We start from the raw sequence: 21,144 nt of genomic DNA on the forward strand, positions 1-21,144 counted from the left end.
GGCTCCACGCAAGATCTCATCCCGTGGGGTCAAAATGATCATGAGAACGGTGAGCAAAGATCCCAGAACCACACGGGGGGACCTGGTGAATGACCTGCAGAGAGCTGGGACCAAAGTAACAAAGGTCACCATCAGTAACACACTACAACGGCAGGGAATCAAATCCCGCAGTGCCAGACGTGTTCCGCTGCTGAAGCCAGTGCATGTCCAGGCCCGTCTGAAGTTTGCCAGAGAGCACATGGATGATACAGCAGAGGATTGGGAGAATGTCATGTGGTCAGATGAAACCAAAGTAGAACTTTTTGGTATAAACTCAACTCGTCGTGTTTGGAGGAAGAAGAATACTGAGTTGCATCCCAAGAACACCATACCTACTGTGAAGCATGGGGGTGGAAACATCATGCTATGGGGCTGTTTTTCTGCCAAGGGGACAGGACGACTGATCCGTGTTAAGGACAGAATGAATGGGGCCATGTATCGTGAGATTTTGAGCCAAAACCTCCTTCCATCAGTGAGAACTTTGAAGATGAAACGAGGCTGGGTCTTCCAACATGACAATGATCCAAAACACACCGCCCGGGCAACAAAGGAGTGGCTCCGTAAGAAGCATTTGAAAGTCCTGGAGTGGCCTAGCCAGTCTCCAGACCTCAACCCCATAGAAAATCTGTGGCGGGAGTTGAAAGTCCGTGTTGCTCGGCGACAGCCCCAAAACATCACTGCTCTCGAGAAGATCTGCATGGAGGAATGGGCCAAAATACCAGCTACTGTGTGTGCAAACCTGGTAAAGACCTATAGTAAACGTTTGACCTCTGTTATTGCCAACAAAGGTTATGTTACAAAGTATTGAGTTGTATTTTTGTTATTGACCAAATACTTATTTTCCACCCTGATTTACGAATAAATTCTTTACAAATCCTACCATGTGGATTCATGGATTTTTTTTTCACATTCTGTCTCTCACAGTTGAAGTGTACCTCTGGTGCAAATTACTGACCTCTGTCATCATTTTAGGTGGGGGAACTTGCACAATCGGTGGCTGACTAAATACTTTTTTGCCCCACTGTACATACATTTGGACATGAAAAGCAACAGAAAACTAAAGATAATATTTGAAGGAATAGTGAAATTGGGTAAACATGGCGTCAACATGTTAGCGCTTGTGCAGCCCCTCACACGAGGCATTAAAAAAAAAAAAAAAAAAAAAATATATACTTGCTCTTGTTCTATACTTGCAATAATTTGTTTATATCTTAATTGTTAAGTGAAATGAACCTTAAAATTAATGTTTAACTCAGTGTGTAATGAGTTAAAGATTCCTCTAAGATCTGCACATCTAGTGTGGGTGTACAAATGGCACATAATAGATCTTTTTTTTTTTCTTTTTTTTTTTAAACGCACTAGTTGCTCAACTTTTCCCACCAGCCACTTGTTTACTTCATCTTCACTGTCCTTGCAGGGAATGCCACAGAGAGTTAACTTGTCTTATCGTGTTTTTTTGGAGACTGTACTTTCAGTTTTATGACCTTTATGGAAGCCTGATCATACAGTCTATAACAGATAAATGAATGATAAAAAAACACTGCATTCTTCTCTTTTAATCAAATCTTTTCATCTGCACTTTTATGATGTTGGATTTCCTTCTGATCAAATGTTCAGCAAGCATACAAATTGCTATCTAAGTGTGTTTCTCATGAAAGTTATGTCTATGTTATATTAAAATGTTTTGAAGCTGTTTATTGATCAAAAATAGTCCCATTAGAATTGTTTGTTCCTTTCCTTATAAGGTCTTGTTGTTACTCCACTACTCTGCTGTATCGAAGTATTCTGAAATGAAAAGCAATTACACTATAAAAACTGTGGCTATAGCTATATTATGAAGTGCAGCCAGAGTTTAGTCAATCTCAAATATACGAATAAACAAATAGCTGCAAATGGGCTTCACCCTACTTCTTTTTAAAGAACAAAAGAAAGAGAGTAACGACTCCTGGTTTCAGAATATAGCAAACAATCTTCTTTTCATATATTTTATGTGGAAATCAATGTTTTTATTACATTAATTTGTTAGACTCCAGTGTGTTTCGGTGAGCGAACAAAAACTTTCCCTTTTACCGTTTTTTTCCACAGCAACTTTTCCCACCAGCAGTTTGTTTACATTATTTTTACTTTTGCTTGCAGTGAATGCTGCAGAGAGTTAACTTGTCTGATCTTGTTTGTTTGCAACTGAGCTTTCAGTTTTGTGACCTTTGTCGATACTTGTTCATATAGTTTGATAAAAGACGCTGTATTCTTTTCGTTTTGTCGCAGCTTATCTTTTATGCAGGTTATAGCTTATGTTAATATGCATATCTTCAGACTGCAATTGAATATCTTTTTTAAAGTAAACTGTGTACTTTAAGATTTGATGGATTTATTTATAGCTCAATTAACTTGAGCAAGGAAAAATACACATAATGTATAGGAGCTAAAAGCTTTTTTCTCACGTGTCATCTCTGGGTGGTGGTCGTTTTGCAAAACAGAGATTGTAAACGCATGTGAGCCAAATCTTTATAATTTTTTTTCTTTATAAATCTCTTTTAATTTAAAAAACTCTTTGATAATTAAAAAAAACATTCCATGCTGTAGTCTATTCTAGTAAAAACGAATAGATTTAATTGATAGAAAAAGCAGAATAGTCCACCTTTAGTCTCGGTGTACTTTGCTGTGTGTCACTGTAATGAGACATTAAAATAAATTTTCATCATCTGGACAGCCACAGCCTGGTAAACCTGTATGGCAGAGTTTTTTCATTACAATAGACAGTGTGTATTTATATTTGTGATCATTGTGAACAATAAAAATCATGTAATAAATTATTTTTCCTTATTGTGTTGGATTTACAGTTACGTTAATTAAGTGCAATTTACTTTACTAACTCTGTGAATTATGAAGCACAGCATACAAAAACAATGGAGAAGCCTACCTATGGTAAGGTCCAGCCTGTTAAGACTGCCTTCACAACTCTAAAATATGATCTGAAAGGTTTGCAGAAATCAAATCCAAGGCATCAATCCATCCATCTTCTTCCGCTTTATCCGGGGCCGGGTCACGGGGGCAGCAGCCTAAGCAGAGAAGCCCAGACCTCCCTATCCTCACCCACCTACTCCGGGGGAACACCAAGGCGTTCCCAGGCAAGCCGAGAGATATAATCTCTCCAGCGTGTCCTGGGTCTGCCACGGGGCCTCCTCCCAGAGGGACATGCCCAGCGTGTAAAACCTGAAGCGTGTAAAACCTGAAGATAGTCAGATTAACAGAAACGGTATTTTGTCTCTATCTGCCATTCTGCAATTCATCTCATGTAAACAGTAACGTGGCGCACAGCATGACGTGAAAAAAGGTACATACCTTAACGAAACGCCGTTTACATGTGGACGAAACAGCTGCGTTTTCAAAAATACCCGTGTAGGTGTGGATGTAGCGTAAAAGAGTTAGTGGTTTATTTCCTTACTACCTGTAATTTATTGCAGATTACTTGTATTTGCTTAATTGTTTACTAAATGTTTGAGGTGTGAAATAAACTGCAATGGAGCAAAATATGGGCGTGTGTGGTTGGAGGATGTGTGCGGGGGGGGGGACATTTTACTTGTCAAGCACAGGGGGGCCTAGCAAAAAACGTTTGGGAACCACTGGATTAGCAGGTGCACTGCCCTTTCCAGCACCCTGGCATAGACTTTCCCAGGGAGGCTGAGGAGTGTGATCCCCCTGTGGTTGGAACTCACCCTGGCTCCAGGGCGGGGCCCCGGTATCCATCGAGGGAACAGTTTACCCTGTTCCCTCGATGTTTTTCTCATAAGGGTCGTCTGAACTGCTCTTTGTCTGGTCCCTCACCCAGGACCCTACCAGGGGGCAAAAGCCCCCAGACAACATAGCTCCTGGGATCCCTGGGACACACAGACCCCTCCACCACGATAAGGTAGCAATTCACAGAGAGGCAAATCCAAGCCATCATGTCCTAATGTCCATCCATTCATTTTCTTATCCAGGGTCGGGTCGCGGGGGCAGCAGCCCAGACCTCCCTCTCCCCAGCTACCTCCTCCAGCTTGTCTGGGGGAACATCCAGGTGTTCCCAGGCTGGCTCCAAGGCCAACCATTACAACCTCTACAGACCCCTTTGCTAAAAACCCATATTTAAGATACTGAAATATTTTAAAGATGTCATTATTGTTTTTATCAGTCTCAAATATTTGACTATACCCATTCAAAAGCCAATCGGTTTAATCAACTTCTTTTTAAAGACACCAATATTGTTTCAGAGTATGCCAGACAATCTGCCTTGCATATGTTTTATGAGGAAATCAAATGATTCCTTACATAAATTAGTGCTGTCAGCATTAATCTCTGTAAAATTACGTTAACGCCATAACCACATTAATGCGGCAAATCTCCGTTAGCGAGCTAACGCTGATCACCCCGTGTGGGCTGCATGGCGTTGTTGCGAAATCAGTTTTACCCCTGTTCTCTTATTCGTCGAGGCATCCAGAGACGGCACCGGAACTCAGTGGTTATTTCACAAGACCTTTATTCATCTTTATTTAAGCATGCACTTCTAGAAGGGAAGACGAGGCCGGTGTGTTCCTCTGCAAAATCTTCACCCCTTTATTAGTTACAGCCAGCTTTATAGAGGCGTCCCCATCATAAAACCCCCCCACAGTGTGCTGCAAACTCTGTGTCTGTGTCTACGTCAGTGCTCGTGAGTGACTGTGTACGCATACCTGTGTGTATGTGTGTGCACGTGAGTGAGTGTGCGTGACAGTTAAAACACTGTGGGTGCAGGTGACTCCCTAGAGGTCATAAAAACCCATCTCCTATCCAGACCACAGTTATCCAGTTACAAATGTTGAGACCTTTCACAGTTCAACTGGGGAAGGGGTCTCCTACAAGTTCATGACACAGTCAGGGCTTTATTACATCGAGGGCAGTGTCAGTGTCTCTACAATAATTCTACAGTCTATGTTAACATATTTCTAAACTCTAAATCAGCTAAACATTCCTACAGCGTCAACATGTTAGCGCCGTGCAGCCCCTCACTCGGGCACTAATATATATATATATATACAGGGAGTGCAGAATTATTAGGCAAATGAGTATTTTGTCCACATCATCCTCTTCATGCATGTTGTTTTACTCCAAGCTGTATAGGCTTGAAAGCCTACTACCAATTAAGCATATTAGGTGATGTGCATCTCTGTAATGAGAAGGGGTGTGGTCTAATGACATCAACACCCTATATCAGGTGTGCATAATTATTAGGCAACGTCCTTTCCTTTGACAAAATGGGTCAAAAGAAGGACTTGACAGGCTCAGAAAAGTCAAAAATAGTGAGATATCTTGCAGAGGGATGCAGCAGTCTCAAAATTGTAAAGCTTCTGAAGCGTGATCATCGAACAATCAAGCGTTTCATTCAAAATAGTCAACAGGGTCGCAAGAAGCGTGTGGAAAAACCAAGGCGCAAAATAACGGCCCATGAACTGAGAAAAGTCAAGCATGCAGCTGCCAAGATGCCACTTGCCACCAGTTTGGCCATATTTCAGAGCTGCAACATCACTGGAGTGCCCAAAAGCACAAGGTGTGCAATACTCAGAGACATGGCCAAGGTAAGAAAGGCTGAAAGACGACCACCACTGAACAAGACACACAAGCTGAAACGTCAAGACTGGGCCAAGAAATGTCTCAAGACTGGTTTTTCTAAGGTTTTATGGACTGATGAAATGAGAGTGAGTCTTGATGGGCCAGATGGATGGGCCCGTGGCTGGATTGGTAAAGGGCAGAGAGCTCCAGTCCGACTCAGACGCCAGCAAGGTGGAGGTGGAGTACTGGTTTGGGCTGGTATCATCAAAGATGAGCTTGTGGGGCCTTTTCGGGTCGAGGATGGAGTCAAGCTCAACTCCCAGTCCTACTGCCAGTTTCTGGAAGACACCTTCTTCAAGCAGTGGTACAGGAAGAAGTCTGCATCCTTCAAGAAAAACATGATTTTTTTTAGAATAGAATAGAATAGAATAGAATAGCCTTTATTGTCATTGTACAGAGTACAACGAAATTGGAGTGCCACTCCCTTGGTGCAAGTTTCAATAATAAATATAAATGTAAAATATAAAAAGTACAAAAAAAACAATCGTAAGTACTCAAACAATAGTATGTACAATATATACAGGATAGCAGCATTAATATAATGACAGTATGAATAGCAGCATAATATAATGACAGTGACGGTATGGAATAGGTTCAATTGTTTTTGTGCTTATTCACTACGGTGATAGCTCTGGGAAAGAAGCTATCCCTGAATCTGTTTGTCCTGGTTTTATGTGACCTGTACCGTTGGCCTGACAGTAATAGTTCAAACAGTTGGTTGCTGGGGTGAGAGTAGTCCTTGATGATATTGCCAGCTCTGCTGAGGTACCGAGAGTTTGCAGTGACCTCCAGGCTGGGCAGAGAGCAGCCAGTGATCTTCTGGGCTGTGTTGATGACCCTCTGCAGTACTTTCCTGTCTGCAGCTGAGCACCCTGCATACCATGTTGTTATGCCGTACGTTAGGATGCTCTCAATGGTGGCTCTGTAAAATGTCACCAGCAGCCTCTCCTCCAGGTTGTTCCTCCTGAGCACCCTCAGAAAGTGGAGACGCTGCTGGGCCTTTTTAACCACCGCCGTGGTATTTGCAGTCCAGGAGAGGTCATCAGAGATCTGCACGCCCAGAAACCTCATGGAGTGTACCCTCTCCACACAGCTCCCGTGAATGTAAAGTGGGGCCGGGTCTGCTCTGCCCTTCCTGAAGTCCAAGATAAGTTCTTTAGTTTTCGTGGTGTTCAGTTGGAGGTTGTTAACTGAACACCACTCAGTCAGTCTGTTGACCTCATCTCTGTAGTCCGACTCATCCCCCCCTTGAGATGAGTCCAACCACTGTGGTGTCATCCGCGAACTTTATGATGGTGTTTGAGAGATGGGTAGGGGAGCAGTCGGATGTGTAGAGCGTAAACAGGAGGGGACTCAAAACACATCCTTGTGGAGACCCGGTGCTGAGTGTGATGGTGCTGGACCGGTGGGGGCCGAGTCTGACAGACTGTGGTCTATTTGTCAGGAAGTCCTTGATCCAGAGGCAGATGGGGGTGGAGAGTCCCAGGTGAGACAGTTTCTGGACCAGGATCTCCGGGATGATATGATTGAATGCTGAGCTGAAGTCCAGAAAGAGCATTCTCACATAGCTTCCTCGGTGCTCCAGGTGACTCAGCACAGTGTGGAGCGCTATGGTGATAGCGTCCTCGGTGGAACGATTTGTCCTGTAGGCAAATTGGTGGGGGTCCAGAGTGGGAGGCAGACCGGCCCTGATGTGCTGACAGACCAGTCTCTCAAAGCACTTCATCACTACAGGCGTAAGTGCAACAGGCCTGTAGTCATTTGGGCTGGCCACAGCTGTCTTCTTGGCGATGGGGATGATGGTGGAGGTTTTGAGGCAGGGCAGGACGTTGTTTGATGACAAGGAAAGGTTGAAGATTTTAGTGAAGACTCCGGTCAGTTCGTCAGCACATGCTCTGAGAACCTTTCCATGTATTCCATCAGGACCTGCCGCCTTCCTGGGATTCACTGACCTTAGAACACACCTCACTCATTTTCATGCAGGACAATGCTCCATCACACGCGTCCAAGTACTCCACAGCGTGGCTGGCAAGAAAGGGTATAAAAGAAGAAAAACTAATGACATGGCCTCCTTGTTCACCTGATCTGAACCCCATTGAGAACCTGTGGTCCATCATCAAATGTGAGATTTACAAGGAGGGAAAACAGTACACCTCTCTGAACAGTGTCTGGGAGGCTGTGGTTGCTGCTGCACGCAATGTTGATGGTGAACAGATCAAAACACTGACAGAATCCATGGATGGCAGGCTTTTGAGTGTCCTTGCAAAGAAAGGTGGCTATATTGGTCGCTGATTTGTTTTTGTTTTGTTTTTGCATGTCAGAAATGTATATTTGTGAATGTGGAGATGTTATATTGGTTTCACTGGTAAAAATAAAGAATTGAAATGGGTATATATTTGTTTTTTGTTAAGCCTACCGCAGACATGAGCGAGACAGATAAATATGAAGGCATGCCAGCTCGGACGTCGCCCGGATCAACAAGGTCCGCGTCAGGTGTTGAGGAACCAGGGCACCCTGATGAAAAGTGGGCTACTGGAACAAGAAGGCATGGAAGAAGGAACACGAGAAGCTGGAGAAATACCAAGGGCTCAGAGAAGAGCTCGAGAGGATGTGGAGGGTGAAGGTAACGGTGGTCCCCGTGGTAATCGGAGCACTAGGTGCGGTGACTCCCAAGCTAGGCGAGTGGCTCCAGCAGATCCCGGGAATAACATCGGAGATCTCTGTCCAGAAGAGCGCAGTCCTGGGAACAGCTAAGATACTGCGCAGGACCCTCAAGCTCCCAGGCCTCTGTTAGAGGACCCGAGCTTGAAGGATAAACCGCCCGCAGGGGCGTGCTGGGTGTTTTTATATATATATATATATATATATATATATATATATATATATATATATATATATCCAGATCTCTGATGTTGAACTTCTACAACTGTGCCATCAGCAGCGTTCTGACATATGGATTTCTAGTGTGGTTCCCCAGCTGCACCAAGGCCGATCAGCAAGCACTCCAGCGGGTGGTGAAAGAAGCTGGCAGAATTATTGGAACAAGTCTGCCAGAGATCAGTAATATCTTCCCCACTCGCTGTCTGAGGAGGGTGCACAGTATCCTGCGGGACCAACATCACCCTGCGCGCCACCTTTTCCATCTGCTGCCCTCAGGGAGAAGGTACAGGTCTATACAGGCCAGAACATCCAGACTGGCCAACAGCCTGTATCCACAGGCTGTGAGGCTCCTGAACTCTCTGCCCCCCTCTCACGGACAATAACCATATCCAACTTCTTAATAGCAATGAACTGGTCTGCATTGGTGCATCATATCTTTATTCTCTTCCCCCTCCTGCCCCCCCCCCCTCTTTCTTAAATAGATAACTATCATATCTGATATCATATCTCACAGTACAATAATATTGAATGGGTTGCATTGTTGTATTTTGTCATGTTTCTCAGGTCTTTGTCTGAATTTCTACGAACATTATTGCTAAGGATTGTCTTATTGCATTGGAGTCACACTGGGTTAAATATGTACACTTGGGTTTTAAGGGGTATTTATTATTTTCTTCTGTTTTTTTGGGTTGTATGGAAGCCCCAAACGCAATTTCATTGTTCTTGACAATGACAATAAATAAATACTACTGCTACTACTACTACTACACATATATATATATATATATATATATATATATATATATATATATATATTAGATCTCAGCATGATTTGATGAGTGAATATTAACTATAAAAAAAAATTCCATTGCAGGTTCTATACTTGCAATAATCTGTTTATATCTTATTTGCTAAGTGAAATGAACCTTAATATTAATGTTTAACTCAGTGTGTAATGAGTTAAAGATTCCTCTAAGATCTGCACATCTAGTGTGGGTGTACAAATGGCACATAATAGATCTTTTTTTTTTTTCTTTTTTTTTTAAACGCACTAGTTGCTCAACTTTTCCCACCAGCCACTTGTTTACTTCATCTTCACTGTCCTTGCAGGGAATGCCACAGAGAGTTAACTTGTCTTATCGTGTTTTTTTTGGAGACTGTACTTTCAGTTTTATGACCTTTATGGAAGCCTGATCATACAGTCTATAACAGATAAATGAATGATAAAAAAACACTGCATTCTTCTCTTTTAATCAAATCTTTTCATCTGCACTTTTATGATGTTGGATTTCCTTCTGATCAAATGTTCAGCAAGCATACAAATTGCTATCTAAGTGTGTTTCTCATGAAAGTTATGTCTATGTTATATTAAAATGTTTTGAAGCTGTTTATTGATCAAAAATAGTCCCATTAGAATTGTTTGTTCCTTTCCTTATAAGGTCTTGTTGTTACTCCACTACTCTGCTGTATCGAAGTATTCTGAAATGAAAAGCAATTACACTATAAAAACTGTGGCTATAGCTATATTATGAAGTGCAGCCAGAGTTTAGTCAATCTCAAATATACGAATAAACAAATAGCTGCAAATGGGCTTCACCCTACTTCTTTTTAAAGAACAAAAGAAAGAGAGTAACGACTCCTGGTTTCAGAATATAGCAAACAATCTTCTTTTCATATATTTTATGTGGAAATCAATGTTTTTATTACATTAATTTGTTAGACTCCAGTGTGTTTCGGTGAGCGAACAAAAACTTTCCCTTTTACCGTTTTTTTCCACAGCAACTTTTCCCACCAGCAGTTTGTTTACATTATTTTTACTTTTGCTTGCAGTGAATGCTGCAGAGAGTTAACTTGTCTGATCTTGTTTGTTTGCAACTGAGCTTTCAGTTTTGTGACCTTTGTCGATACTTGTTCATATAGTTTGATAAAAGACGCTGTATTCTTTTCGTTTTGTCGCAGCTTATCTTTTATGCAGGTTATAGCTTATGTTAATATGCATATCTTCAGACTGCAATTGAATATCTTTTTTAAAGTAAACTGTGTACTTTAAGATTTGATGGATTTATTTATAGCTCAATTAACTTGAGCAAGGAAAAATACACATAATGTATAGGAGCTAAAAGCTTTTTTCTCACGTGTCATCTCTGGGTGGTGGTCGTTTTGCAAAACAGAGATTGTAAACGCATCTCCAAAGGTTGATTCTGCTCATCTGGACGTAGCGTTTTCAGCATTTTCTGGCCTGACGAGGTAGCTCTTCTGTGTTGTGCCATCTGCTTCACCAGATGTTGTTTGGTTTCCCCGATGTATAAATCCTGGCAATCCTCCTGGCACTTAACAGCATACACTATGTTTCTAAAAAGTTGATTCTGTTCATCTGGACGTAGTGTTTTGTGGGAGAAACTTCTTCAGTCTCAGCTGACTGCAGGTTTCCCCAATCTTATAAACAGTACATTTGCATAATGACTGAAACCAGCCCACTGAGGAAACAATGGGCTGAGAGGTCAGTTTCTTAATTGTAATTATGCATTCTCATGACCATTGATCAACAACAATTGACCAAAACACACTGATTAAAGCCCACTGATCAATGGCCATCAGTACCATTCACAGAGAGTTGGGGAATGGCTGCAATAACAGCATTGCCATCTTACAATGCTGTTATTGCAGCCATTGGTCAGTGGTTGTCGATATTTTTAACTGGGGCAGCAGTCGTGTGAAGGTGAGAAAGGAGGATCCAATGGCGGACAGTGGTGGAGGTGCAAGTGCGATTTATTTACAGTGAACAAAACAAAGATGTGGGCAGAACAGAACATAAACCTAATGAACATGGAGAATGAACACGGAGGATGAACACAGACGATCTGACGACGAGCAGAAGCCAACCCACACTATAAATACACACCAGGTAATGAGATGACACACAGGGGTGGACACAGCTGACACTAATGGACATAACGAGAAGCAGACCTACAAAGTAAAACCGGAAACACACAGACTGTTTTACAACACCAAACGCAGGGACCCGAATGGAGCACAGAGGGAAGACACAGGTAGGGATAATAAACACGACACCCAAACCCAAAGGACTAATACAAATTCAGAATAAACACCAAACACAAGATGAAACCAAAATGAAACACAAAACACTGGGTCAACAACCTGTCATGGTCCGCGGCCTGGCGTCTGAGGTGCTGATGGGATGCCCACTCCCGTGGGCGTGGCCGCTGACTCCACACCTGCATCCCATCCCAGGCGATCGCCAGGTGGACCATTTAATCCTGCCCAGCCTGCTGCTCCACGCCAGTCCGTAATCGTCCTTCAGCGATCACTGCTCGGCGTGTTTTGAGTCACCAGCCTGTCCACCTGCCTGTCCAGAATTTGGATCACGATCATCCCCAGCCGCCTCGCCCTTTCTGGAGCTTCTCCCCACGGACCCTCACCCCTCCCTCCGGTTCCCTTGGCCCCGCTATCATCGTAAGACGCGTACACTACCTCCCCTCGTATGCTGCCGGTTTACCCGCACCCCAATAATCCTTTTTTCTTTTTCTGTTTCAGCCTCCCACGGTCCCGCTCTCGGCGTTTCCTGCGCGATTCTTCTCCCGGTCCCTCGGTTTCTCTGGTTCCATGCGTTTTCTCCCTTCTACTCTCCCGGGACACTCTCAGTTATAATAAAGTTTATTTTTTCTCTCGTACCGCTGTGTGTGTGTTCTGCTCCTGGGTCCAGCTTGTGTGTTGAACTTCGGTTCTTGACACAACCCAGGACCATGAGAATTTTAGTAATTGTCGAGGAGGGAAATTATTTTACTGCTATAGTTAAATAATTGTCATCATTACCATTGCATTAATAATAAAATCTGGAGTTTATATTGCATTCCAAGGTTTAAACAGTGTCTCTTTCAGAAAGACTGAGTTGCAGGCTGACAGGAAGTTGTATGCAGAAAGAAGCAGGAAGTTATTTTGAGCCGCAGGCTAAGACGAGGCTTTAACAATGTAACAGATAGCTTTAAGAAGGCCTTAAGCAGCTATGACTATTTTATACACAATGCATATCTGTGCTTATTAAAGAGTTGGAGCTCGGTCAATTAATTGGGGGTCGGAAGCTTTGTTCGGCGCGATGTTCGGACAATCTATTGTGCAAGTGACTTGGAGCCATAGAAGGAATCCCAATACATGCTTACAAAACACTTATATCAGGTCATTGTATATTAAGGTTTTAGTAGAGGTTCTTGGTTAAAACATTTATTTAGTAGAAGACATACACATAGTCTCAGTGAGCTTCTGGTCTGGTAAAAGGTCAGAAGTGCAACAGGTGAATTGAGAAAGAGCATTTGAGGACGAGACACAGACAGTAGGTGAAGAGGTGACACAAAGAGCATGTGAGGTCAACACACACACACACACACACACTTTAAATTAGATTTATTTAGAGGAAGAGGTTAGTTATGTTTGGCTGTAACTGCAAAATTGTCTTGGTAAAAGAGGAACCGTTTCTTGGTGTCTCGGCAAGAAAGAGGAACAAGATAAGAACGGAAAGTACCAAGCCATGAAAATAGAAGATGATTTTCTAGGTGAAAAGTCATGATGTTGATCTGATCTATGTATAAAATGTACTGGTGACGTATGAAGGGGCGTCAGTAAACAAACCCTGATGCTATAAAATATCTGTTCATGCTTTGATTAAGTCGAAGACTACTTCCTGTCTGCGTACAGAGTTGTCTTCCCACACGTGTGTTCATTAAAAGCATCGTTTGACTTCACCCGGCCGGATCGGTGTGGTTATTCTTCGATCACCTCTTGTACCCTTCCTCAATACTGAATCTTAACATTTGGGGGCTTCGTCCGGTTATTGAGGAGGGTGAGTTGGAGGTTTAGACGGAGAAATCCGGGGTCTTAGGTGGTCTGACGGGCAGACATGAATTCCAGTGGTCTAAGTGAGTGGGCATAAGCCGGCTTATCCAAAAGGTAAGGCACTACCTGTTGAATTATTTCCAAAGTGTGCCAAATTGGACATGATAAAATTTAAGTCTACTCACTGAAGTTACTGGTGGATGTCTGTTTTGATTTTGATGAAAATCTCATGAGTTGATGCAGTTAGAGTTCTGCTAAGAAGAAATGAAAGTAGTTAAGAGTCTGATAAGAAAAGGTTAAATAATGGGTTGAAGTCCCAAAGAAATTGAGTTAGAGTCTCAAGTAGTTTGGTAGGGTATTTGGTCATTTTGTGGGTTAAAGTCCCGGTTGGTCATTAGGTCAGACCTCTGTGGGTCAATTTGTGGGTTAGAGTCCCCATTGTCCATCAGGGTCGATCTGCCTCAGTTATACACTTGTTTCGGGTGTTGATTGTTGTTTCAAAGTATTATAAATTATTCTAGAACGGCAGTTCGAGTCTGCTAGGAAGCGCAGAGCCCGGAGGTTACGCTCCCTCCTTGTCGTGGACGCGCGACATTGACCTCTCGGCGAAGAGGGTTAGTTCAGTGTGGTTTAGCTGTGGGGTACAGGGCATCCCGGAATTAAGCTAGGAGTTAGAGTCTCCTTACCGTTTGCAACGGTACCTGCGCTTTTTTGGACAGGAGAAGTTGGTCTTCGGGCGTGTAACTTTAACTTAACACTTCGAGGTAAGCCTTGGCTGTGAAATGCCAAAAATAGAGCTTCAGGCAAAGTTTGGGTTGGTTGACGCTTTTAAATTGAGTTAGGGATTTTAGAAATGAGGCCAGAAACAGTTAAAGTCTTGATACTGGTTAATTGGTGGGCGGTTATTTTAAATTTGTCGAAATTGGTTAGGCGCTAAAGCTGACAGATCTGACAGTAGTTGTAAATATAAGACGTCGTTGTAATATAGAATAATAAAATTTGGTGTGAGAGATCTCTGTGTGTCGAGTCAGTAATGCACTGACTGCCTGCTGCTATTTTTGGAGGTGTGTGTGTGAGTGAAAATGCAAATGAGTAAGCAGTGAACTGTTTAAGCCACAGTTGGTTTTACAAATACTGCTGCAAACATTGTTGAGTGTGTGTTTCAAATGCCATTTATGTTTATTAGAGGACTATAAATAAAGTTTTGAGTTGCCGTAGTGGATGTATAGTAATTGACTGAGTTTGGATGTAGATATAGAAATATATTGAGTGCACTGTATATACTTAAGGCTAACACATCACTTTCAGTAGTAACTGTTCTCCAGCATTAGTTGCTGGTGGGTTTTATTTTTTCAATTTCTTGTGTGTGCGGTGAGAATTAATGGAGGTTTCAATTTTTGTTTGTTTGTTTTTTGCTTGCTCTTTTTGATTATGACAAGCATGTCTAAAATACTCTTAGGAAAGTGGGTTTTGAGTTATATCCCTCAACTCTAGTCACACTTTAAGTGTGAATGCGGTGACTAGAAGGTTTTGAATGATGAATAAAGGTGTGAGAGGTATTTCTTTGGTGATGTAAAGTAGGACGTTTTAAAGTTTGAAAGTGTTTTTAATTTGAGAGAGGCATGAGTGATGTTATAAAAGTTTAGCTTATTTAAAAGGTGTGTGTGAGAGGATTATGAAATCATTGTGTGAATGATGCTACATTTTAGGTCAAAAGTTAGTAGAATTACAGAGGGTTTGTAGATTGTAAATACAAAATAAGTTTGATTAGCCTGGAGAAACAGCAAAGCAGCTTGAGCTGCTCTGAGCAGCTGCGTGCGGTGTGTGTGTAACAGGAAATGGTGTGGGTGACAGGAAGTTTACATGCTCATATAAGGTGATGTGTGAACAGAGGAAGTCTGAGAGAGAAGTGTGTGTGTAGGCAAAATGCAGAGTGTGTGCGTGAAATAAGGGAGTATTGTTTTTACATCAAGGTTTAGTAGAACTAAAGTAGAACGTTACAAACAAACAGATAAATAAGGTAAAATGAAGAGAGAAAATAACTGACAATTACATTAATGAATAGAAAACACACATACACAAAGTGCCATATGTGAAATTATTCTAGGAAGGAGTCAGGAGTGAGATAGTTTAATATAAGATGCAATGAAGGAAGCAGCTTACATTCCTTTAATTCCCAGAGCCAGTGTGTTTCCTCCCCTGCCCACTTGGGCCCCGTATCAGGCGAGTATGGAAGGCTGGATAGCCCATGACGGGTAAGATCCCACCTCGAAACCCTGGGACAACCTAAGGCAGGCACAGTCACGATTACTCTCGACTTCAGTAAGAAGACGGGACCTGACGGGTAAGGCCGCTGGGCTAGGGTGGAGGTGGAAAGTGGCAAGTGGAGCCCTACCTTCTGGCTGAGGACAAGGAATGCTGCTATTTAAGGTAGGATATCAGAATTTGGGTTAGTAAATTTGGGGAGGAGAAAATTGACTGTTTAAAGGCAAAATTATGAAGGAGTCTGACACACTGCAAAAGCACCATATGCAAATTCACACACACAAACAGAAAATGCATTAAACTTATAAAGACAAGACAAGCTCATGGAGTTTAATGCATAGACACTGATTAAACCTAGCTAAGAACACAAACATAGGCAATGAAGAACAGCTTGCTATCTTGTATGAATGATACAAGGGTGTGAATGTTTAATAAAATACATTTGAGTTTGTAATTGAGGAATAGAAGAAGCCATATGACAAAGGGAGTTATGAAAACAAAAAAGGGATTAAAGTAGTTTTAAAAAGAGTGACTTAGGAGTGCTCTCGTACTGACTGATCAACACTAGTGATCACTGTTGGAAGAAATAAAATGATTTAATGAGTTGGGAATGTTTAAACATATGTTTCTGTTGTTACAGCTTCTTGAGAGATGACTCAGTATGCAAATTAGCTGGAGTGTGTGTGTGACTGTGACTTTCAGGAAGAGGAAGCATAGCAGAGACGAGAAGTGCAGATTGGGGTAGGAAATTTATAGTTTAGTGATATGTTGTTGTAAGGGGGTTTTATGCTGAATTGAAGTATGTTATAGAGCATAAGGGGGTGATTTTTGTGTGCAAATTGAGTGGGTTTAATGGGACTTTTGGTGTATTGAGGAGGTGAAATTATGTGGTGGCAAGATTTGTGTGTTTAAGGTTGTTGTGGTGATGGGTTGATTCTGTCAGGTAGGTTGTTGTTGGTGTTTTTGTTTTAAATAGAGGGAGTTTTAGGAAACATGGACATGTCTAAAAAATTGGGCCCATTATTTTGTAACAGTGCACTTAAAGAAAACCTGTCAGGTGATTTTGTTTTGTTTTTATGAGCTAACAATCAGCTCTATTTTTCATTTCGGTTTTAAGCAGGCCTGCAACAGTGAATAACGGCGCTGAAAATTCTCGGGAGGAGCAAATATAAGGGGGCTTTCCAGATTACAATTGGCTGAGGAGAAAGCTACCTGTGGGGACTGATCAAGGTCGTAAGTCCCTGTAAAAAGGATTTTATGCGAGTCAATCCAGTCCAAAAGCATAAAGAAATATTTTCCTATGGAAAATAAAAAATGACTGAGCTCATTTTGCTGAGGGTGGAGTCCCTGATCGTGCGGGAAGCTCAACTATCAGCAAATAGATGGTTTGAGTGAATGTGAGTGAATGTGTGACTGCATGTGAGTGAATGTGAGGATGAATTAATGTGGACAAACAATTTGCTTTTACCAGAAAAATTTTTGTTTTGTTGACTGGGGTTAGATTATGGGATTATAGTATATTGTTGGGAGGATGCCAAATGCTAAAGGGGAAATATTTTTTGATATGACTTAGTTACCATTAATTGTAGAAACACATGACTGATAACTGTTCTGTTTTAAGTTTATTTTTATGACATAGATTGGATCATGAGTGGGGAAAACTGAGCAGTTTTAAGTTTTGTATAGTATCTTGACACATGAAATGTATCAAGATAAAGGGGGGTTTAGGGTTTAATAATTTAATTGTTTAATAATTTAGGATCATTTTAGGAACTTTTGGGTTTTTGATCATTTGGATATGGTAAAACTGAAACTGTTATTTTTAAGTTAAGGTTAAAGGATTAAAAGTGAACTTATCACGGTTTGCGAGGCAAGCCGTGTGGAGTTGTAGAAAAGGACCCAAAAGGCGGCAGCTCTGGTGCAGGTGAATATTTATTTACAACGGTGGGCACAAAACAGCACTGGTGGAAAAACAAGAAACCGGAAACCTAAACTGGGTAAGCTAATAACACAAACCACAAGAGACGCAGGGAGACCGAGGGGAAACAACACAGACGAACCAGCAACTAGAATAACAGAAGACACAACTTAAATACACCCAGAGAACACAGGGAGATTACACACAGGTGGGGAACACAGGTGACACTGATAAACATAACGAGACAGGGCAGGAGTGAACACAACATTACGCATACTGACGAGAGACTGTCAAAGTAAAACAGGAAGTACACAGAGGTTCAGACAGGAGGAGAGAAAGCACGGGGAGAACACAGACATAACAGGCTGGGGGAAACATGGAATAAACACAAAGAGAGACGAGAGCTCATAAATACACAGAGGGGCACAAGGGGGTAAGAGTCACAAAGGGAAAAACACTTAGGGAACACCACAACAGGACACCTCAGAAAACCTGGCCTAAATAAGGAGCGAAAATACAAGGAACCAAGAATACTGGGCCAACATGGCCCAGGACCATGACAGAACTGAATCCTGTTTAGAAGATACAATGCCGGTTTTTCAAAGCTGTGAATAATTCTTAGAGGGAAAATTAGTGAGGGTTGAAGGGGTAGAACAGCTTTGATTTTTGATCTTTAGAAGAAGTGGCTATAATGTAGGCTTACACATACAGATATTACATAGGAGGTATTTTTAGGATAAAGGGGGAGCTTATAAATAGAAATGATTTTTATACATATTGCATTTTGTGCTTTTAAAGGAGTTGTGGCTCAAATTTGTCTCTGGAGGGTCACGAGCCTTTGGCTAGCGCTATGATTAGCCAATCTACTGTGAGGATAATATGAGTTCATGAAGGATTGCACACGCTTACAGACACAGAGTTAAGAAACACACATGACAGTATTGATTCCAGGCAAAAGGCCTTAAATTCATTTAGCTTTTAACTGAACTTAAAGAAGGACCAAAGAGGAAGGAAAGCATATGTTTTGGTTAAGTCTGATACATTAGAATTAGAAGGTATTGTTACATTAAAAGGAGCAAAATGAAATAAAAAGGCTATACCAAAACAGGTGATAACATAGGAAATGTGAGGTTTTAAAATGAAGTTAGTGTTAACACATAGGAGTTGTTTCAAGGCAGCATTTAGTTATGATGAAATGTATACAGGAGTAATTGCTTATATGCTTAAACTTAATTGATTAAAGTGGTTGTTTTCTTTTGGAGTAGATTAACTTGCAGCAGCGACAACTTGTGCACAGGATGTTGATGATCAGATAAGGGAAAATAGAGCGAGCAACTGGACGTGAAAGCAGGGCTTAAAGAGTTTAAAGTGATGAGGAACGTTGAAGAATATACATAAATACAAGTCTATAAGTTAAGAGCATAATTAGGATCAGGCTTTTGATTAAAGAGTCCCAGATAGGATAAGTTAGGGAGATGCAAGAAAAGGTGTTTTGTTTCCTTTGCAGAAGATCTCGGCGACCACAGGAGGGGCGAGGATCCTGGAGATCTCGAGGTTCGAGACCACCAGAGAAGGGTCTGCGTGAGGACACAATGTATTGTGACCTCTGGTGTTCCAGAGGTCAAAAGGGGGAGTGTCGAGGAGGGAAATTATTTTACTGCTATAGTTAAATAATTGTCATCATTACCATTGCATTAATAATAAAATCTGGAGTTTATATTGCATTCCAAGGTTTAAACAGTGTCTCTTTCAGAAAGACTGAGTTGCAGGCTGACAGGAAGTTGTATGCAGAAAGAAGCAGGAAGTTATTTTGAGCCGCAGGCTAAGACGAGGCTTTAACAATGTAACAGATAGCTTTAAGAAGGCCTTAAGCAGCTATGACTATTTTATACACAATGCATATCTGTGCTTATTAAAGAGTTGGAGCTCGGTCAATTAATTGGGGGTCGGAAGCTTTGTTCGGCGCGATGTTCGGACAATCTATTGTGCAAGTGACTTGGAGCCATAGAAGGAATCCCAATACATGCTTACAAAACACTTATATCAGGTCATTGTATATTAAGGTTTTAGTAGAGGTTCTTGGTTAAAACATTTATTTAGTAGAAGACATACACATAGTCTCAGTGAGCTTCTGGTCTGGTAAAAGGTCAGAAGTGCAACAGGTGAATTGAGAAAGAGCATTTGAGGACGAGACACAGACAGTAGGTGAAGAGGTGACACAAAGAGCATGTGAGGTCAACACACACACACACACACACACTTTAAATTAGATTTATTTAGAGGAAGAGGTTAGTTATGTTTGGCTGTAACTGCAAAATTGTCTTGGTAAAAGAGGAACCGTTTCTTGGTGTCTCGGCAAGAAAGAGGAACAAGATAAGAACGGAAAGTACCAAGCCATGAAAATAGAAGATGATTTTCTAGGTGAAAAGTCATGATGTTGATCTGATCTATGTATAAAATGTACTGGTGACGTATGAAGGGGCGTCAGTAAACAAACCCTGATGCTATAAAATATCTGTTCATGCTTTGATTAAGTCGAAGACTACTTCCTGTCTGCGTACAGAGTTGTCTTCCCACACGTGTGTTCATTAAAAGCATCGTTTGACTTCACCCGGCCGGATCGGTGTGGTTATTCTTCGATCACCTCTTGTACCCTTCCTCAATACTGAATCTTAACATAATTCAGGGTAAATTTGTAGTTTATTATTAACAGGAACACAGTGAAAAGAAACTATATCATTCGGATTGTCTACATTGGAAGGTACTTCCTCTTCCGCCTTTCATAGTAACGTGCGAAATAAATGTGTTGCAGCCCCTTGGTGTGTGCACTCACAACAATGGCTGAGCGTAAATGCAGTCATGTGTGGACGTATTTTACCTCCACAAACAGTCGAGACGTGGTTTGCGATACATGTGGCAAGAAAGTGAGGTGTTGTGGCAACACCACTAATCTCAAACACCTCAGAGTAAATCATATCACAGAATATGACGAGTGTATGTTGAGGCGAACTGAAGAGGAGGAGAGGGACAGGTGCTGCTAGGGTGAGACAGACATCTCTCACCTTTAGTGCTGCAGGCAAGGTGTTCAAATAGCGCACAACTTCAGTTTTTTTATTTCTATATGATGAACTCTGCATTATTAAGTGATAAGAACAAGTAATCTGATGTCCTGTAATCATTACGAAGCTATAATTTGAACATACAATAAATAAAATGTTTTCGTACAAAGTATCGCTATCGGATCAGAATCGTCAATACCGCCCTGAATTTTACTTGGTATTGTTATATTGTATTTAACTTAATGTATATAATTCACTCACTTATTGCACATAATGTCCTTTTTGTATTTATCTACATACTTACTGTATATAAAGTTTTTTCTCTCTCTCAAAGCCTGTCCAAATTCGAAGACTCCCCCAAACGTGGTCAAAAAGTGCGTCCTTTATTTCCCCGGATTTGAAGAATGGCACGGGTGTATACTTTGTGGCCCAACCTATCCCAGAATTCATAGCACGGCCCAGCCAATTCCAGTTTTTAATAATGGTGGCAGCGTCTTAATTTTAATATTA

At 41.5% G+C, this 21,144-nt stretch overlaps 1 long non-coding RNA gene across 1 annotated transcript; it reads left to right on the forward strand.

Moving 5' to 3' along the window:
• The first annotated feature begins 12,340 nt into the window (after nucleotides 1–12,340).
• LOC309720918 lies at nucleotides 12,341–20,185 on the forward strand. Its single transcript, XR_014280602.1, has 2 exons — nucleotides 12,341–19,737; nucleotides 19,789–20,185. It is a non-coding gene; the product is annotated as an uncharacterized lncRNA (long non-coding RNA).
• The last annotated feature ends 959 nt before the right edge of the window (nucleotides 20,186–21,144 follow it).

The sequence above is a fragment of the Aulonocara stuartgranti genome (genome assembly GCF_965226115.1).
Source record: "Aulonocara stuartgranti genome assembly, chromosome: 13".
NCBI lineage: Eukaryota > Metazoa > Chordata > Actinopteri > Cichliformes > Cichlidae > Aulonocara > Aulonocara stuartgranti.